At 31.3% G+C, this 20,269-nt stretch overlaps 1 pseudogene; it reads right to left on the bottom strand.

Moving 5' to 3' along the window:
• Positions 1-11,557: 11,557 nt before the first annotated feature.
• Positions 11,558-19,169, bottom strand: LOC120140528 (annotated as a pseudogene).
• Between the last annotated feature and the right edge of the window lie 1,100 nt (positions 19,170-20,269).

Genomic DNA, 20,269 nt, shown 5'->3' with positions numbered 1-20,269 from the left:
TTCATTTATTTTAGTGGGTTATTTGGAATGAATAATTTTCATGTTTTATTTCTTGGAATATTCGAACCCCACCATGAACTAACTTTATTTGGTGCGGTTGTTTAAACTTTATCTTAATAGTAGATTTATGTTTATATTGGGTATTTGCTTGCTTTACTTATGTATGCTTCATCATCTAGGTTTGTAAGAGGCATGAGAGTGTCCATTTCTTAGATGAAGGTTAGGTGTTCGAGAGAAACCTAAGCTAAATATACTTGTAGTATTCGAGAGAAACACAAGACAAGATCCTCATAAGTAATGGGCTACAGTATTTTCAACAAGCTTTGAACCGGCCTAGGAATACTATATCCTAATCCCTTAGTACTCTAGAGAGACTAAGATAGGATTTCAACGACTAAAATGGGTATTTTATCAATAGTATAGACTGACACATCGTAGAGTGAGAGCAGATGTCATGGCATTCTATTATGTTAGGTTCCTTTGACTAGAGATAGCGGGAACACTTTCGGCAAACCCTGTCGAGCAAGTGATGTTAGATAGATTAAATCTACTATAGTGATAAGTTTTAGCATCCTTAAATCATCCCCCGTCACTCATTCCCGAAGTAGTTTCCCGTGTGAGGATTATCAAGCTATTTCATTTATTTGTTATCTTACCATTTTCCTTTGCCATGACATTTCCTTCTGTTATTCATACACATTTCATTTTCCTCAGCATAATCAATTGTGAATACCATTAGCTATACTTAATTACTTTAGAGTAGTACATAAACTTTACTCAATATCCTTCCAATCCCTGTGGAGACGATACTCACTCATCACTTTATTACTTTTGCGATTTTGTATACTTGCACATTAATTGCGTATAATTTTATAGTACTCACAACACGCAACAATCATCTCAACTATTTTTATTTGTATATTTTCTTTGATTTTATTCATTTACTTTATCATTTTTATCCAGAGCATAGTGAATTAGTTAGAGAATTTAATACTCAATTTTAAGATTAGAGAACATTATAATTTAGAACTTTTGAATGGTTAGTGAACTTTTTTTAATTTACTTAATTTTTCCTATTTAGATCATAAATGGAATTTCGATATCCTTCTAAATGTTGGAAAGTTTTGAGGTTATTATTGAGAGACTTTCTTTTAATTCTAGTTTTTATATTGCTTTATCTCCTTGCTTTATTGTATTAACATTGTGAACTATTTTTTATATAACATAAAGTAGGAGAAGTAAATATAAAATGAAAAATATTTTTTTCAAAATTAAATTGGAGCTTAAATTTTAATAAATTCATAAACTCTTTTATTATTTTATTAAGGCTTAAATTTGTAATAAATTCGTAAACTTTTTTATTATTTTATTAAGGAGGATTATTTTTCAAAAACAATTTTCAAAGGATTTTATTATATCATAATGATGAGATTATTAAATTAATATTTTGATATAATAAATAATTTGTAAAATTGATTTGTATATTTAATCGAATTTGTCAAAATTTCTCAGAAATAATTCAAATTCCAAATTAAACTTTAAAAATATATTTTAAGTGTTTTCCAACTTAGTTCAAACTTTTCAAAAACTAACTCTATCTTTCTCATGCTTTACAGTCAAATTTCCAATGTATTTTGGCTCAAAGGATCCATCCTTTGGATTCCAAATGTAACCCCCTCAAATAGATACGGGTGACCCAATCCGATCTGAGGTCTCACATTAAGACCATCAAAGCAACCCACCGTAAGAATTCATGAAAATTTAAATTTATTGCTAAACCATTCCAAAGCGTAAAATAATTTAGAAATAAAACACAACTTCATTAAAATTATTCAAATATTAAAATAGAATCCAATAGCGCTGAAGGAACTCCCATTGTTGATATCGATAATTGCACATGATCTACACTTTAACCTAAAATTGTAAATAACAAAGTGAGCTTTCGGAAGCTCAGTAATACAATACTACCAAAAGATGCTAAAGGCCCAGCATGTATATGTTAAAGCATGAAATTTTCTTATTTATTCAAGCATCTACAGGTATTAGTGATAAGCGGAGGTTCTACTGATATTTCATTTGGTAAAATACATGAAGCTTACAGTTCAACAAAAACATTCAGATGAGTAGACTCAGGAGATAGAAATAGGATGTCTAGTGTGTTCCCTCAAAACCATAATAAATGAAATCATAGTTTAAAAAACAATAGTAGTTTATTTCAGTAAACAGGTTTTTAAAATCACTATAATACCCTCCAATCGAACACCGATATGCAGTTCCCTAAAACTACATCCATAAGAACTTACCCTCGGCCCATTGGGCGTATAACCAACCTAAGAGAATGCCTTAAGGCCTTAGAGCCTACCCAATAAAATTGTAGTTTTAAAAAAAGTAGTAGTGTATTTCAGTAAAACAGGTTTTTTAAATCACTATAATACCCTCTAACCGAACACTGATATATAGTTCCCCATAAATGCTTCTATAAGGACTTATCATAGGCCTATTGGGTGTAAGAGCCAACCTAAAAGATTGCCTTGAGGCCTTAGAGCCTTCTAAGGAATACCTTAGGGCCTCGGAGCCTACCCAAGGAAGTACCTTGCGGCCTGAGAGCCTACCCAAGGGAACATCTCGGGGCCTAAGAGCATACCAAAGGGTTACCTTAGGTCCGTAAGGAATTACCATCTTGATCAGAGCTGAATCTCTATTCTCCAGACCCCTACCCATGCAACATCTAGTAGAAATCAGATTGAGTAGTAAACTAAAATATCAAAATCGTGGTCTAGTAGAATATTGTAAAAATGACAATGTAATAATTTAAATCACATAAATACCCTTCACCTGTACACCATATGCAGTTCCCCATAAATACATCATAAGAACTTACCTTATACCCATGGAACTTAGAAGCCAACCTAAGGTAATGTCATTAGGGCCTTAGAGCCTACCCAAGGAATACCTAGGGGTGTCTTAAAGCCTACCCAAGGGAAAATCTCGAGGCCTAAAATCCTACCCAAGGGTTACCTTTGATCAGTAAGGATTTACCAGCTTGATCAGAGCTAAACCTCTATACTCCAGCCTACATAGATAGTATCCAAAATAAAACATCGGTGGTAACAATAGTTCCATGATCCATAAATCAAATATATTTATATTTTCCAGTAAAAATAGATAACCGCATAGCATGTATGGATAAACATAATTCATAATCAGTGAATTAGGAAATCATGGTATTTATAAAGTAAAACATTTATAAATCAATTTAGGTAACCCATCAAATTTCAGAATATATAAAACAATCATATAGCACATAGGGAACACACTAGAAGATTCATTTATTTTTAGAGGCAATAGATTGTTATCATGAAGGAAAACGTAGAACTTCTATAGATTGGATGAAATTCAGAATTGAGGTCCCTATAAAGTGTTCGTTCATTAGTAGATCTAGTTAGCAATCAAAATCGATGCTTGGAAATCATTTAAGATTTGAGTGTATCATAAAGGTAATCAAGATTCATGATGATTTACCATAATATCGGGTTAACTCAAATTGAATAATTCCCAACACTACTGTACCTATCAATCATTCTGACTGAGATATTTTACGAGTATTTACTTCTTAATACTAACAACACTAGTTGAATTGATCACCATCAACATCACCACTGACCAAATCTTGAGGGGATGAATATTTATTTCAATGATATTATTTATTTATGTATTATAATTGTATCCAGAATGACCGACGAGTTGGGATCATACTCCAAAACCTTTAAGGGTGGTACAACACTTAAGTTTATTGGTGTTTCTAGGGTTTTTCCAATGGAAAACACTTATTTTTAATTCTTGACGGTATTTAGATCATTTCAACACTCGTAATTATTTTGGTCAATTTACAGTTTAGGGTATCTTGGCCTTTATAGAGTTTAAGGGCATTTTGGTTGCTTCAATACTTAAGGGTATTTTTATCATTCTCTTTCGATTCACTCTTTAATTCATTTCAAACCATTTGAATGTAATTGATACTTTTGGTGGTTTAGTCTTTAGTGTTTACTCAAGAATTAGAAATTCCAAGTATGTTTTTTTATCTTAATGGTAAAAATTGATTATCAGGGTTTGCCTAAACATGTATTTAACAAGTAAAGTGGTAACTCTTTCGGGTTGAGTACGACTTTTCAGGGTTATTTTAGTTAATTCGGATCTTGAGGTCAACTTGATTTCTTGATTAATCACTTAACTTGAAATTATTATTATTATTATTATTATTTTATCAGTCTTTCAACTTCTTATGCAAATTCACCAAGTGTTGTACAATTTACTAAACTTTTACTAAATTTCATTCGAGTCAAGCAATGATTAACTATAAAAAATTGTTCACTCATTCATGCAATAACCAATATCAACATGATCTGAAAAGCATGTAAGTAATAGTAATATTACCTCAATTTTTATGCTACACTGATTGACCAATTAAACTTTATTCGATCTTTCTCGTAATTGAATTTTATGTCCAGTAATATCTCGATGATATGGTAAATTGAATTGCATTAGGAACAAAACTTAAACATGAAAATTTGCATTGAATTGGGAGATAAATGTCAAAAAATAGCTTATCGGCTTCAAATTTGGGAAACATACTTCGAATTTGGACTTAGGACGTCAAAAAGAATAAAATAGAACTTCTCAAAAATATTTGACTTTTTAGTCAAAGTCAACCCTGATCCGAGTCAAGGTCATCTCTGGTCAAGTCAATGGTCAACGGCTCAATCAATGACTAGGCCTATAGGCTTAAATGGCTCGGTTCAACAAAACCAGACTGGTTCGGTTGGTCCAAACTAGTCCAGGCTAGTTTTCATAAACTTCTTGGCACGTGGGCGGCATGTGGGGCACGTATGATGATAATAGGTGACGGGGATAGTGGTTGATTACTCCTGGTCTGATTTCTCAGCAATACCAACCAAAATCGGCCTAAATAATCAACTAAAAATGAAGTAAAGAGATTAAAAATGATGTTAGATCATTTAGCACAATGAACGATGAACGAACGATGATGAAGGGACAAACCTGACTAGGTTTGGATCGTGCGACATCAGGGAGTCTAGTGATGGCAATTGTGAGGCTCACGATAGTTGGGAGTGGTCGAAAAAAGAAAAAAATAAAGGTGACAATATGTTTTTCTAGTGAGTATTCAAACAACATTTCAGGACAAACGATAGGAAAGCTCAGCAAGGGGCATGTTGGGTTTTGATCGTGATGAGACAACGCATCGATTGGAACAAGCGGTGACACCTATCAACAATCGATGATCGATATTGAGGTTAGACTTTGAATGATCTCTTGTTATTTTACACTGAATAGTGGTAGATTTTGGGGATCAATGGTTAGGTTCGAGGTTGCAAGCAGCCGTTGGAGCAGTTAGGGTGGTGGTGCACACCACAGTTGGCCAGAGGAGGTTGATCAATGAGGCAACAGTTAGGGGGAGTATATGCAATTCTCTATAAACTTTTTTCCTCATTTTGGGTCCAAGGAGAAACTGGGTGAAGGCAAATTGTATTTTGGAAACTTTTTAATCCAACATGAGTTGGTGAAATAAACTAAGCTCAATGTCATATCAAAAACAACTTAGCCTAGACGATAAGGGTATAAGTTTAGTCATCGATAGGACATGGGTTCAAAACCCTCGAGCCTTATTTTATTTTTTTTACCACAAAAAAATAATAGGTTAAATTACTCTTAAAGCACTGGTTTTTACAGAGTTTAACCTTTAGACACTAAACCTTTCATTGAATTCAAACTAGTCCTTATTTTCCATTATTTCCTTTCAATTTCACTTTCAAACTTCTTAATTTAATCCTTTGACTAAATTTGGGGTGTTACAACTCTCCCCTCCTTAAAAGAAATTTTGTCCTACAAATTTACTCCAATCAAAGAAATGTGAAACTGAGTTTTACTCAATTCTTAATTAGAATAAAACTTGTTAAACTTCTATGCAACATGAAGATGTAATTGTTTCCTTTCATATATATCAAAAACACCTCAAGATTTGCACTTTTACAATGAACATCAACAATTTCCTTTACTTTCATATAGATCATATCGCTAAGTAGGATTCTCATCACTTATCAGATTCCAATCATATAAAATAAGAACGAGAAATGATTTCAGAAGTTAACGAGAAATTATTTCTAGAAGTTCTCTAATTCAATTCATCAATGCAAAACTTTTTTAGGAATATCACCTTGTCAAAGTATGAACCAAATACCTTACTCTTCAGTCCTATAGGGTAACAGATCTTAATCTCAAATTTTTAGCTTATAAATTTTGGCTATGAACTTATCATCATAGAATGTTTGGGGTAATATAACTCAATTTCAGGTCGGGAGTTAGATCAGAATTTTTGATCAATTAACTCGCACGATACTCGCGAGATTATTTTCCCAAAAATTTACAAATGCTAACAATATTCATTAACGGTAGAGGTCTAGCCCTTACAAATAGAATACTTAGGCATTCCTATTACATAAAAAGAATTAGATATTAGATTTTCGGCTCAGAGGAGTACGGTTAAATCTAGGGGTATGTATTAACCAGACACCCTATGACAGTCGATCGACCGGTCAACCCAGAAGTACCCAACTCAACCTTAAACTTGACTCACCCTATGTCACATTAATACGGCCGGAGTAACCCACCATAATAAATCAAGAAAAATTAAAAAAAATTGCTAAACAATTTCAAACCGTAAAACAATTTAGAAATAAAAACACAACTCCAAAAAAATCATTCACATATTAAAATAGAATCCAATGGTGTCAGTGTCAAAATAAGATACAGACTCAGTATAAAAACAAATGTGACCTACATGCCCCCTAATTACATTAGTACTATACTCTGCAAGTAACACCAAATGAACTCACATTGCTGATGTCAATAACTACACATGATCTACTCTTTAACCTGAAGTGGAAAATAACAGAGTGAGCTTTCGGAAGCTCAGTAATAAAATACTACCAAAAGATGTTAAAGGCCCAATATGTATATGTTAAAGCATGAAATATCCTTAGTTATTAAAGCAAATACAGGTATTAGTGATGAATTGAGGTTCCACTGATATTTCTTTCGGTAAAAGACAAGAAGCTTACAATTTAGTGAAAACGTTCAGAGGAACATATTTAGGAGTTTGAAATAGGATATCTAGTGTTTTCCCTCAAAATCGAAATAAATGTAATCATAGTTTTAAAAAAAATAGTGTATTTTGGTAAAACAGGTTTTTAAAATCACTGTAATACCCTCTAACCAAACATTGATAAGTAATTCCCCATAAATGGTTCTATAAGGACTTACCATATGCCCATTGAGTATTGGAGCTAACCTAAGGGAATACCTTGAGGCCTTAAAGCCTACCCAAAGAATACCTTGGGGACTCGAAGTCTACCCATGGGAAAATCTCGGGGCCTAAGAGCCTACCAATTGGTTACCTTAGGTCTGTAAGGGATTACCAGCTTGATCAGAGTTAAACCTTTGTTCTCTAGACCCCTACCCATATAGCATCCAACAGAAAACAGATTGAGCATTAAACTATAACATCATAATCGTGATCTAGTAGAATATTGTAAAAATGACAATGTAGTTATTTAAATCTCATAAATGCCCTCCACCCGTACATCATATATAGTTCCCTATAACTACATCATAAGGACTTTCCTAAGCCTATGAGACCTAGGAGCCAACCAAAGGTAATGCTCTTAGGGCCTTACAGCCTACCCAAGACATATATTGGGACCTTAGAGCATACCTTAAGAAACATCTCGGGGACTAAGAGTAAACCCAAGGGTCACCTTAGGTCCGTAAGGATTTACCAGCTTGATTAGAGCTGAACTTCCATACTCTAGCCTACCTATATAGTATCCAAAATAAAACAAAATTGGTAGTAACAATAGTTCCATGATCCATAAATCATATATATTTATTTTTTCAGTAAAAATAGTTAACCATAGAGCATGTTTCAGGTAAACATAATGCATAATCAGTGAATTAGGAAATCATGGTATTCATCAAGTAAGACATTTATAAATTAATTTAGGTAACACGGCACATTTTAGGATAGATAAAACAATCATATATCATATAGGGAAAACACTAAAACAATCTGTTATTTTTTAAAGGCAATTGATCATTATCATGAAGGAATACGTATAACTTCCACAGATTGGACATAATTCAAAATCGAGGTCCCTATGAAAAGGGTTCGTTCCTTAGCAGATCTGATAAACATTAAAAAATTGATGGTTTTAAACCATTTAGGATTCGAGTGTATCAGAAAGGTATTCAAGATTCATGATGATTTATCAGAATATCAGGTCAACTCGAATTGAACAATTCCTAACACTACGGTACCTATCAATGATTCGAACTGAGACATTTTACGAATATTTATTTCTTAATATTGACAACACTAGTTGAACTGATCACCATCAACATTGCCACTGAACATATCTTGAGGGGATGAACATATATTTCGATGATATTATTTATTTTTGTATTGTAACCATATCCAGAACGACTGACGTGTTGGGATCATACTCCAAAACCTTTAACGGTAATACAATACTTAAACTTATTGGTGTACCCAGGGTTTATCCAATGGCAACCAGTTATCTTTAGGTCTTGAGGGTATTTAGACCATTTCAGCACTTGTGATTATTTTGGTCAATTTAGAGTTCAGGGTATTTTGGCATTTATATGCTTCAAGGGCATTTTGGTTGCTTCAACACTCAAGGGTATTTCAATTATTCTCTTTCGATTCACTCTTTACGTCATTTTGAACCATTCATAAATAACTAATAGTTTCAGTGGTTTAGTCTTTGGCATTTGCTCAGAAATCAGAAATTTCAATTATGTTTTTCCATATCGGAGGTAAAAATTGATTATCAGGGTTTGTTTAAATAGGAATAGTATTTAACCGGTGAAGCAGTAACTCTTTCGGATCAAGTATGGCTTTTCAGGGTTATTTTAGTTAATACGGATCTTGAGGTCAATTTAATTTATTGATTAATCACTAAACTTGAATTTATTATTATTAATATTATTATTTTATCAGACTTTCAACACCTTATGCAAGTTCCTCAAGTGTTATACAGTTTACTAAACTTTTATTGAATTTTTTTGGAGTGCAGTAATGATTAAATAAACAAAAATGTCCAATAATATTCATTTATGCAATAACCAATATCAACGTGATCCGAAAAGCATACAAATAGTTGTAATGTTTTACCTTAATTTCCATGCCACACAGATAGACCAATTAAACTCCATTCGATCTCTCTCGTACTTGAATTTGATGTCCCATAATATCTATGTGATATGGTAAAATGAATTGTATCATAAACAGAACTTAAAAGTAAAAATTTGCACCAAATCGGGAGATAAAATGTTAAAAAATAACTTACCATATTCGAATTTAGCAAAACGAGATTCGAATTCGGACTCAATATGTCGAAAAACATAAATAGGGCTTTTCAGAAAATTTTGACTTTTTAATCAAAATCAGTCAAAGTCAACTCTGGTCGGGTCAATGGTTAACAGCTCGATCAATATGGCTCAGCTCGATCAACGACTCAAGTTAAAGGCTTAAACAGCTTGGCTCAGAGCCTTTAAATGACTTGACTCAACAAAACCATATTGATTCAATCGGTTTAGACTGGTTCAGGCCGATTTCCAAAAACCGCTTGGCTAGCACAAAATCCCCACACATAGGGGAGACGCGTGGGGCGCGTGTGATGATGACAAGCGGTGGAGAAGGTGATTGATTACTCCTGGTCCAATTTCTCACCAAGACCAACCAAAAGTTACCAAAATAATCAACTAAAAATTAAGTAACATAGATGAAAAATGAGGCCAAAGAGTTTATCACGATGGATTATGAATGGGCAACGACGAAGGGATAAACCCGACTGGGTTTTGATTGCACGACATCAGGGAGTCTAGTGGTGGCAGTCGTGAGTCTCAAAACGATTGGGATTGGCCAGAAAAAGAAAAAATTAAAGGTGATAATATATTTTTCCGATGAGTATTCAAACAGTGATTCGCGACAAACGAAAGGGAAGCTCGACAAGGGGAAACTTTGGTTTTGATCGGGATGAAACGTCACGTCAATTGGAACTGACTATGATGCCTATAAAAGGTCTACGATCACGATTAGGGTTGGCCTTTGAATACTCTCTTGTTATTAAATGGTCGGGTTTGAGGTCGTAAGGGGCAACCAGACCATTTGGGAGTGGCAGTGCACACCACCGCTGGTCAGAGGCGGTTGATCGGTGAGGCAACGGTTAGGGGGAGTATTTGGAATTCTCCAGAAACTTGTTTTCCTCAATTTGGGTCTAAGGTGAAATTGGGTGAAGGCAATTTTTTATTTGGAAACTTTTTAATCCAACATAGATTGGTGAAATAAAATAAGTTCAACGTTATATCGGAAACAAAACCTAGCCTACACGGTAAGGGCATAGGATTAGTCATCAATAGGACACGGTTACAAAACCCACTAACCTCATTTCATTTTTTTCACAACACAAAAATAATAAGGTAAATTTCTCTTAAAGCCACTGGTTTTTACAGAGTTTAACCTTTAGACTCTAAACCTTTCATTGAATTCAAACTATTCCTTATTTTCCACTATTTCCTTTCAATTTCATTTTCAAACTTTAAAATTGCTAAATTTGGGGTATTACACCAAAAACTTTTGGATCATTACCTTTACCAAATCATCGATCCCTCGTGGACAAGAATTTATACCTTCACCAAAGGGATCGATCCTATCTCTTATGGATCGATCCCTGTCTTACAATATTTGAATAATTTGAAGAATAATCAATCCCTTTCATAAAAGGATTGATATCTTGTTTATTATATATTGTTTTTGGCTATAGGTAATAACTAAAATTACTCTCAAGGGCTCCAAAATGGCTATAATTGATAAAGAAGGTATAAATTGAAGGTCAAAGCACCTAAAGGTCAACAAGAACCATATTGAACAAATATACCAAAATCAAAGAAGTCTTTTGGGCTTAATTTTCAATCTTTTATTGTAACAAACTTGTGAGCTATATTGTTTATTTTGCTTAAGTGTGATTTGAGTGAGTGCTTTAATTATGCAAAAATATTTGCCTTGTGAGGTTTTCTCAATTGTTTGATTCATTTGTAATTACTCTTTGAGAGTGTGTATTCAAGGTTTTGAGGTATAAACCATGTAGTGTTTGTAAGGTTATATATTGTCCTTAAAGTTAAGCAAATCTAGTGGATTCAGAAATCCTTAGTGTAGATGCTAAGGTAGTAGATGTAGACTTTGTTTGATAAAGTCGAAGCATTCTAAATCATTGTGCTAATCTTTCTATTTTTTGGTTACTTTAACAAAACTTTAAAAAGGCCAATTCACCCTCCCTCTTGGTGTATTTTAGTTTATCATTAAAGCTAACATTCCTCTTCTTATGCTTTATCTTCCATTAAATCATCCACGATCATTTTAATTCTCATTAAAAAAAACCATACAAAAACATACCTATCGAAATCATCCTCCCTTCAAAACATTTAATAGAAGACCAAAAAATATCAAGATTATACCTTTGTGATGAGCTAATCCAATATGATCATTGCTATAATTTCCACTTCTATAGACATGAATCCCACCTTCTGACACCGGAGAATAACTCGAACTCCAAACAAATATATGTAAATCCATCCCATCATCTCTATCACCATCTTCGTTGTTTTCATTCATTGTCTTCTTGATAATGAGATAGAATATCCCAACACTAGTTGTAGCAGGATAAGCTCCACCATTTGTTTTCACTGGATTCACTACAAGAAAATGCACCTTTAGTGACCAAATTTTCAAGTCGTCACTTGTCGTCACTAATAACCCCATCATTATTATATTAGTGACAATTATTCTAAAAATTGTCACAATTGTTCTTTTTTTACCATTTATTCGACACAATTATCAATATAAATTGTGATGAATTGTTTTACAGTAAAAATATATTTTGTGACCATCAATATTGTCAGACTAAGTATTTTTAGTGACCAAATGTTCAATACTATTATCAATAAAAATTGTGATAAATTTATTTGACACTAAAAGCATATTTCGTGATCACCAATGTTGTCACAGTAACTGTTTTAGTGACCAAATGTTCAACACTATTAACAATAACTCCATCACTATTATATTAGTGACGACTTTAATGAATTGTCACAATTATTTGTATTTTTGTGACTACTTTTTTGACATAGAAATATTAATAACAATGACAAAATTTTAGACAGTAATATCATCCTTATTAATGAAAAATATTTTATCACAACTACATAACTAAATTAATTAAAAATTTATTATGCAATCAATTATAGTAGATATTACATTTTTGTTGTATCCAATCTTCTTTAGGAACTTGCATTTTGACTAGTTATTTTTCATTAACGATAGATGATTCGACATCTCCTCATATTTTATTTTTTATATAACCATCGGTATCTTATTTCAGATCGGGTACTACATAAGCATGGGCGACCCTCCCAACCCAATTTGCTTAAGGAGCCTAGTGTCTCATCTCGCTAGATCGTATGATTGTTCGTTTAACATGTTATTTTTTAATAAATTAATATAATATATGGCTTCTAAGATGATCGAACTTGGGTCATTCAGGGAAAGAGTGCAATGCCTAGCCACTGTTGTAACACCTATAACCCATATACATCTCGAAATACGAGTTAAAGACGTTACATCAAAATTACAGACATTCATCGATCATAAACGCTTAAAAATTTTGTTTCATTTTAAAACATTTCTTTATCAAATTTAAAAATACTTCACTAATTGTGTAAAATCATAAAATAATATATGAACTTTCAAGAATCCAATTTTAGGTAGTAATTAGACAGTTTAGTGTTGTTTCATAAATTATATAAAACTGCCTAAACACTGCTAATTAGGAAACCATTTAAAACATAATTATGTATATAAACTACTTATTCACAATACGAATTTAACTAGACTGTCCAAAATAAAATGATCCTAGTTTACTATTACAGACAATTTAAAAAACAAATTCAATAATGCAATGTACAAATATAATATACATTTCACTAATATGTCAAAGATAAGATGTCTTGTTGATATTGATATTAGGTATGATTTTTTGAAAAGATGCTCGAGAGGCTCCTCGCTTCACATTTCTTTCTCTATTTGAACCTACGCATGACAATCATCACGTGCTAAATAAAAACTTAGTGAGGTAGAAACATAGCTAAAGTGAGATAAAACACAAATTTCATGAAGTATTATAAACATAAATATATAATTTAAATAAAAACATTAAACAAACCGGCCTATTCAAGTTGTTTTCCTCATGAAAACCTGAAAATCATCATCTTAGGATTTTATTAAAAAATCATGTAAATCAACATTAAGTATCATAAACAATTCATTTTCTTTTAATTCGTACAAATTTTAGAACTTTCATTTCATTTCATATTCTTTTCTTTCATATACTTGACATAAATTTCACATTAACTTTTATAACCCAATGTACATGTAGGAGAATTCAAGATACGTGAGTCAGACGAGTGTGCACAATAAACACTTTAATATTATCATCAAATCAGACTATGCACTCCGAGTGCAATCATATAATCTACACCAATGGTGCTACTCATAATTTACATAAATATACCAGATCATAATCAGAATCACTCCACCTCATGGCATGCAAATTGTACCTACGACTCTCAATGCAACATACAATGGGCTTTTAGACCATATCTTATTTGTTTCATAATCAATATTTCAAATTCAGAATCATTTTTCTTCATCACCATCAAAATAGACCGTGGGTAGTTCATACCCTAAATCATCCATAAAACTTTATACAAACATTATGTAAATAATTCATATTTAAAATAGAAAACATACTTTAAAATAATACGAGGTTGACTTATCACAAGTCATCTTTAATCAAATTAATTTAAATAAATAAATTTCACTGACTTTTACACTTTATCTATAAGTCAAAATATATGCCTCACTAAGCTTTAGATTTAATCATTTGCTTTCAATTGCTTCAACTAAATAATTTATCGAAATTTTATACTCTGCAGTTTCCACTACCTTCAAAGAAGTATAATTATGTATTAATCTATATACTTTAAATTTATTTCGTTTATACCAATGAAAACTAGACTCGAATACAAAGCTAACCATATAAGCCACTTCTTCTAGTTTAACTTGTACAATTTATAGCAAAATTTCAAATCTGACTTACTGAAACTGTTTTGAACAAAACCTGTTGTCCTGTTTTCTAACCTATACTCGATTAAAAAATTCATATCTTTTTGCATATACCTTGAAATATGTAGCTGTTTATTTTAAATGAAACTATACTGATATACAAATCCAACGGTACAGAGATCATTCTCTAATCACCTCTAAATAATTTATGGTGATTTTCTAAACTTATTGTTCAAATCATAATTTCTAGGCAGTTTTCCTTAATTAACATCCTTAGCTTATTCTATAATTTTATTAACTTGCCAAATGAACATTTATATGTGAATCACAAATCTCATAATATTTAGGAATCACATCTTACCATAGTAACTATGTCATTGGCTCATCACAAGCAAATGTTCGTTCAATAACATAAATAAAAATTAAATATGCACTCACCTTTGTCTCGCTATCGAACCTTCTACACGATAATCTTCTCAATCCCACATATTTTTCCTTCACTTTCGAGTTGTTATGATCATTAGATTTATTATGGTCTAACAACGTCATATAATAATATAAAATATTCAAACTATATGTTAGTATCGATACTTAAATCGATGTAGGACTAAATCATATTCTACATTTAAATTTCAAACTTCTCAAAAGTGATCATTTGATTCCATAAATATTTATTTTCATCGTTCATTCTTCAACTTTTCCCAATTCACAACCGAGTCACAAATTAATGAATTCTTTTTAGAATTCATATTTACTTTTTCAATTTAATTCATAATGACCCTTCACCATTATGATCATTTTCACCTAATTTACTAAAATTTCCTTCACCTTGAATATATACTAAATTCAATACCTTGACATTTAAAAGCTTGCAATTTCATCCTCTATTTTCTTAGACTTTTCAAATTCCACCATTTACTTTAACAAACTTGCATTTTGATCCCAAACTAATATTTAAACTCTAAATATCAGCATGCTAATAAATTTTCCAGCATTGTAATTTTTTTCTAACAAAATAATACCATTACGTTTAAAAATTCACAATTAAGTCCCAACTATTGAGACTATTCGAATTCCATTTCCATACTTATCCAAATTTGTAATTTGACCCTCGATCATTAATCTAACTTAAAATTCCAGCATTTCAATATTAAAATTCAACATTGAACACCTCAAATAGCACATTTATGCAAAAAAGTCCCACAATTCTCATAACTTGCAAATTAGACCTTTTTTCTATCTCAAGGCTCCAAAATGATCTAAATTGATCTCCAAAGCACATAGAACACTTCCATTTATTAATTCTATACCATAAGAAAATTTTCAATATTTTCCCCTAATTTTCCCCTTGTGGTCGAACCTACATAGTGCATTAGGGCTTGATTTCTATTCAATTCCAAGCATGAATTCAACTTCCTTACATCAAATCCATGCTATTTTGACCATCACAACATCAAATTAAACCAAAATCAATCAATTTCATAAAACCCTATACATAGCTGAAACACTATAAGACTCTACACATGATTTTAATCAATACATATTCTTTAGAATTATCCTCCAACATCAATAACATAAAAATCCTTCATCAATTCTTCAAAATCCATAAACCCTAATTTTTCAATCTCATAAAATAGACAATTCATCATGTAATATTTATACCAAATGATAGAGAATTTCATGTAGATTAATTCTCTATCTAATAGCTTAATTCAAAAATCAAGTGTGTAGCTTTAAAAATCAAATTAAAAATCTCACCTTGGTGGCTATGGAGCTCATAGGAAACTTGAGGATGATGGTTGAAAATTGCTTCATTTTTCTAATCATTTGTGGGTTAAACACTTGATTTAATCTAATAAAAACAAATTTAAAATTCATTTAATGAGAAATTCCAAAAATACCATTAATGAAACTTTATAATTACAATATGTCATTTCAGTATCTTCTATTAAAACCTTAGTCAAAGATGAACCAATTTGGCTTTGACTTTCTAATTGGCAATGTAATTTTTGAAAATTGCATTTTAATCACTAAATTTTCCACTATTTGGCCAAATCTGAGAAATTACCTGATCTATGCTAAATTTATCTTATATAAGTTATGAAAATAAATATTTTCAACCTTTATCTATCATCATTCAAATTTTCATAAAATTATGATTCAATCTGACTATCCAAATTCTACATCGAACTTTATCGCTTTATAGCTTTTAACGCAAATCTCGTGCCAAAAATCCGATTCCCATAAAAATTCTTGTTTTAGGCCAAAATATTCATTTACATGATAAAATATATAACTTTTTAAAATTATATTTTTAGTCCTTAAACTTTTCTAAAGTTTATACTTTAGCAACCAAACTTTTAAAACTTATATTTTAGTCACTAATAAAAAATTTAGGGTATTACAGCTGTGATGAGAAATAAATATAAGTTGTTGACAAAAAAATATTTATGTTAAACTATTTTTAGAAATAATTTTATTTATTTTAATATATATAACGTTAATTATTGTTATAATAATTTAATTAAACTTTCTATGATTTCTCATATGAAATAAGTTCGTGGAAGATAAATATAAAAATAATTAGGTTTATTTTAAAATATAATCATATAAATATTAATATTTAAATCTAAAATAATACCAAGTGTTCTTAAATTATATTTAGAAAATAAAATAAAAATATTTGATAATGTATTAACCCCTTGAAGTGGAGTCCTAAATTAAAAAGGGAAGTACTAATAATTAACTGGTGTTTGCAAAATTCACATATATCTCCATAAAGATCATAAATTACATATAAAATTTAATCAATTATTTTTGAAGAGAAAACTAATCATAATCAAAGATTAAATGGCTCTGTCAAAGCTTATCGTTGATTATTTATTTTGTTAATATTTATTAGTCATATAGTCATTGTAAAATTTGGATAGTTATTGAAATTTAAAATTTTAAAACGTATACAAACTAAAATTGATCAAATGAGAGTGTAATGCTGATAACAAAATTTTACCATTTGACAACAATTTTAATTATTATTGATGTCAATATTTATCACAACAAAAAGTAAATATTTGAGAGAGAAACAACTTTATTGTCATAATAAATATTAAATAATAGTGATCACTTTATATATTATCACTATCATATCATTTCTCGGCAAGGAAATAATAGTAACAATTTACGTATTCTGATAGTGTTAAAATTTTTGTGACGGTGAAATTTGTTTCAAAATTATATATTGATAGTGAGAATTTAATTGTGAGAAAAATATAATCATAATGGTTTTTACTATAACAGAGACGAAATAAAAATACTTCACAATCTCGTATAAAATTTTTGTCAACAAAAATTTCATATTTTGACAAAATTACTAATATTCTATATCAATTTGCCAGTAAAAACCTTTACTCTTATAGTGATACTTGTGACGTAATTTAAGACTGTCACAAGTATACCATTATAAAATGGTAAACTTACTAGTGAAAAAAAGTTATTGTCACAATTATGAATAATAATAGTAATCACTTAATATGTTCTAACTATTACATCGCTTCTTGTTTAAAAAGGTGATGTCAATTCAAGCATTTTATTAGTAACTAGATATAAGTATGACACAACTATTCACTTCAATAGTGATAAAAGTTATTGTCGTCGCAAATCACTAACTAAGACTAGTGACAAAAAACAATTATCGTCATAAATCATCAACTAAGACTACTATCAAAAACAATTATCGTCACAAATCACCAACTAAGATCAGTGACAAAATGTTTTCATCACAATTATGAATAATAATAGTGACTACGTAATATATTGTCACTATTACAATTTTTCCTATGAAAAATAAGTTAGTGTCAATTCGACCATTCTATTAGTGACCAATCAATAATGAAAACTTGCTTTAGTCACAATAAAATACTATTAGTGACAAATTACTTGTGATGAACTTCAAAGTTGGCATAATTATTATCTAAAGAGTGACAAAATAAAAATAAGTCACATTTACTTATTTCAAAAGTGACAAATAATTTTCATCATAACTAACATACTTTCTATGGGAAAATCTTTAGTGTCATGATTAAATTATCACTAAAAATCTCAATTATTGCAGTGATTATTATCGAACACCGAACCCCATTCTCTTCATTAAGGTTTGATTCCCTTAGACTCACATTGTTCATGTACTTCCCGTAAAAATCAGTGTGGTTGAAACTGGAGCCTCTCGGCATTGGGTTCTTCGATGACCAGAGCGAGTAGATTGTGGCATTGATCAACTTCAATGGCGTCAGAGTTAATCCAAGGTCAGTCTTCGACCAAAGTGACATTCGAGAAAAGATTTCCGACTTTGAACTAGACGTTTTTTGGGCAATGACATGTAGTTTCCCATCTTCACTTACCTCTACATTGATTTGTAACGGCTCTTTTACGTCGAGTGAAACGATATTAGGATCAAATTTAAACGATATAATAGACCCAGTTATGTTCGAAAATTGATCGATTATTAAATGCTTAGCTCCTCGATACTCAAACAAAAATAACGTCAAAGTGTACCAAATTATACATTGGACACCATAATTTGTACCATCAAGCTACCAGAAAATTTCCCATACATCCCTTTCATCAAAGGGATAACCATAACCAAAGTATTGGGAAGCAGTTAGAGTGAAAATAAAGTGATTGACCATTCCAACGAGTCTCTGGTGCTTGTCCTCCACCATATAGCTAACACCACTAATACTATGATCTTTTGAACAATATCAGCTGCTATGAACTTCAACTTCATGGAATAAGAATTGTTGGTCGAGATTAAATAGAAAGAGAGGAGGGCTACTCTAAATAGAGCGACAAGGTGATTGATGCCGAAGCACTGGTCGGGGTGGGTCTGTTTTTGCATGGTTTTGTTGAAATGGGAATTGAAATGTTCGTGGATAAAACAATGGGAAGAAAACACGTGTTATATTTTTAATCTTTTAACCGGCACATAACACTTCCGTTAAGAGGTTAACGGCTGATGTACTAAAACCGAATGGATTGATAATGTAAGGGTCGAATCCTCTCTTTTTAACTGATGACTAAAATCGGTCCGACAAAAAACATAAAGAGCTATTGGTATAGTTGAGATTAATATCACTTTTACTATTATTTGTATAAACATCATCTACAATAATATTATTATAATTAAACTTTTAAAAGCAAAATATTATTTATAATATAAATAATATAAAGAGGGTAAGGGTTCGTGGATCTCTAATATTTTATGGGTCCAAGAAAGCTGGAGAACTTATGGACACCGGCAACATCGTAAACCGTAACAAAGGAGACAAACCTCGGTAGCTTTGGTTTCGCCGTCGACAAAACAATGATTTCTTGTATGAAATTCCTATGTCTTTGTAAAACAATTGTTCACTTGGGCGTTTTCCTTGCAACTCAGTTTACACCAACCCCTGGTATTTCCTTCTTAATCTTCCATTGTTTCTGCACTTAGAAATTGTTGGAAAAGTCTCTACTCTTTTTGCTTTTGATGAATGCTCATTCATTCCTTTGCAATTCAGCTTGTCTATGGTTTGGATCCATATTTCTCTGGTTTGCAGTTTTTCTGGACATTTCTGGAGAGGAAATGGGTGAGATTAACACCAAACCTATTGAGCCTGTTCAAGTTGCAATATCTTTACTTGACGAAAAATGTAATCAGTTGAGACACCTGCCGACCAGCATCGACGTAAGAAATCAGTTGCACCGGTCGAGCAGCAGCGATGTAAGATTTCTAAGTTTTTAGACCTGTATGGAAGATGCTCAGATTATTTGATAATTTCTAGAAGAGGTTAAAATTATGTAGCGTCTTTTCGAACTACAGCGTTGTGTTAATTTACGAGCATGCATTTTGAGAAAAGACAGCGAATCTTTCATATATCTTCTATATGTCTTCCTACAATATTATAGAGATTATCCTATTTAAAATATTAAACTGATTTGGTTATTTATAGGGAAAAAGTT

The sequence above is a fragment of the Hibiscus syriacus genome, unplaced genomic scaffold (assembly GCF_006381635.1).
Source record: "Hibiscus syriacus cultivar Baekdansim isolate YM2019G1 unplaced genomic scaffold, ASM638163v2 tig00002237_pilon, whole genome shotgun sequence".
Classification (NCBI taxonomy): domain Eukaryota; kingdom Viridiplantae; phylum Streptophyta; class Magnoliopsida; order Malvales; family Malvaceae; genus Hibiscus; species Hibiscus syriacus.
This window is presented reverse-complemented; position numbering and strand designations above follow the sequence as displayed.